Raw genomic sequence first — 2,824 nt, forward strand, 5'->3', positions numbered from 1 at the left:
ACGTATTCTTATTCCGGAATAGGTTCAATGGAACGCACCCTAAATGTCCAATCAGACTCATTCCACTCGAAACTATTTGCGTGAAATTACATGTAATTAACTATTTTATCATGTTAATCTTGTTCTGACAGTTCCTTTCAACTTGAAAATGGTGTCATAATGACCCCGAAACGTCCTTCGTTTGTATCGCTAAATTTTACCTGCTTTTGCATTACAAAACCATTCCTTTCTATTTTGTTGGAATTTTGCAGCTCCAGTGTGACTTCGTCATGTTTATGCTTTAAAATTCTCTACATGATACCACATTATACAAAACGAGAAAGAGATACATGTAATTATGGTGAACAGCACCTACGTTTCTTCAAAAACTCTTCAATTCGACTCAGGTAAGGGAGCTTTCGTTCTTCCCTTTATATCACCTGTGGGGATTTCAAAGTGGTCGCATATTTTGTTAAGCATTGAAATCACGAATGTTGACAGTTTGGCTTGAGCCATCAATTCACATAAATTGTAGTGTTCGAAGCTGATGGGATGGAGAGGTTGTACGTTTTCAAGAACTTCTGCCCTCAAGTCGCTTAAAACCATTTCAGCTTCTGCGATTTCGTCATCAGACTCACTTTGGGAGGAGTGGCTGCTTTGGAGCGCACGCTTAGATGCCAGACGGGAAAAGTAGCTCGCGATCTGCTGGCCCGTCAAGAGGCTTTTGACCGCGTGATTATGAGGATTGAAAGTGAGGGTGAATGGAATTCTGTCATTCTTATCTTTTTGTGACGTTTGTAGTGATGACTGTCTATCAAATTGTTGGGCGCGATGATGGCCCGCTTTGAGCACAGAGACAGGATAGCCACGTTTTTCGAAGAACTGGCACATCTCCTCTGATTTGCTGAAAAAATCGGAGTCATCACTCCACAGACGTCGAAGTCTAAGAAATTGAGAATAAGGAATGGAGTTCTTGACATGTGATGGATGTGATGATGAATTCAACAAATAACTGTGAGAATCTGTAGGTTTGTAGTGCACACTGGTACATAGCACATTGCCACTAATAGAAACTTTGATATCTAGGAAAGCCAATGAAGTTTCCGAAATTTCCCAGGTATATTTAAGAGCCGCATGAAAAGAATTGACGGAGGTTATAAAATGATCCAGTTCTTCTCTGCTAGATGAAATAGCGCCGATACAATCGTCGATGTGGCGGCCGTAGAGTTCAGGTTTGGGGCCGTGGTACTGATTAAAAAATTGGTGTTCAACATATCTTACAAAAAGATTGGCATAGCTAGGTCCCATTCTTGTGTCCATCGCTACACCATTAATTTGTTTGTGATAGTTGCCGGCGAATGAAAAACAATTAAGGGTTAAAACTACAATAGTTCGGCAAGGGGGAGGAGCGTTTCCATCCTCATAATCACGCGGTCAAAAGTATCATTCCTAATAATTTTAGATTATTCCAAAATGATCCCGAGACTGGTAGAATCTTTTCACAACCTCCACTTATTTCATTCAAACGCGACAAAAACGTAGACATCTTTTTAGTTAGAAGCGCGCTCAAAACTAACGAGCAACCCGGCACTTCAAATGCGCGCGCTCACGATGCAAAACTTGTCTTTTCATTGTTAACACCAGCAAGATATCGGGACCTAAGCGATCTGTTAAGATCACCGATCGTTTGACATGCACCTCCGCAAATGTCATTCATTGCATAACCTGTACGTTATGCAATAAATTATACATTGGCGAGACAGGTAGACGACTAGATGACCGATTCCGCGAACACCTTCGTGATGTTAGGAAGAATGACAAAGATGCATCTAAGCCAGTCGCTCGTCATTTTAATCTCCCTAACCATTCCAAAAAACACATGGATATCGGCGGCCTTTCCCTACATCTAGGTACGACGGAAAGCCGCAAGAATCTAGAACAAAAATTCATCTTCCAAATCGGCACCCTTAATCCTCACGGTATTAACGAACGCTTTTCATTTAACTAATATATTCCTATTTTTCACGTTGCCATGTTACCACCAATAGCGTAGCTCCTACTCTACTATAAAAACTATACGTAACCCATAATTCCTCGATTCGCTCTGACGAAGAGCTAACGCTCAAATCGTCAGCTTTTAGAATCTCTGTACGGTGGCCAATTTACATTATCAACTCCGTTGATAAAACCAAATTTTTGTATACTACTTCCCCACCGACGCAGCACCACAGTTTCTTTAGAAACTACCCCCTTCATTCTTTAAGCATGAAGATGGCTTGGTTACACGAAGGCATGTTAATCACCTTCTTAAAAGATATGCAGTTCCCACAAGGGTGACCGGGGATGACGACCTACCTGATGTTGTAATGCAGGCTGAGCCCATTCAGGTACCTGACGCACCCGAGGAAAGCAAAGGGAGACTTGCCCCAGAGGAAGTAGTAGAAGATGAATCCAACACTGGATTGCCGGCTAAACATCCAACGTCTCAGCCAAGGCTGCTAAGGAGATCCCAGCGCACTAAGAGGGCCCCAGAGTATTTAAAGGACTATGTGACTGAACATTGATTTCGTTTTAGTTATGGGTTACCCCTCTGAGAACAGTTAACAACAAACTGATTTTTTGAGACACTGTGTTTTTGAACTAAGGAGGAAAAGATGTAATGTATTGCGTGACGTCACGTGACGGATGTATGTTGAGTTCGCATATTATGGGTTAATTAAAAAGTTGAGTTGACCACATGGCCGTCGTCTACCGTTTTTTTTTTGTCGCCGCGCTCCCCCCGTTTGTGGCTGTTATACACTTAACGTGGGTACACACACCAAAAAGCTTCGTTTATCATTTGATA

Source organism: Montipora foliosa, chromosome 10 (assembly GCF_036669935.1).
Source record: "Montipora foliosa isolate CH-2021 chromosome 10, ASM3666993v2, whole genome shotgun sequence".
NCBI classification, from domain to species: Eukaryota; Metazoa; Cnidaria; class Anthozoa; order Scleractinia; family Acroporidae; genus Montipora; species Montipora foliosa.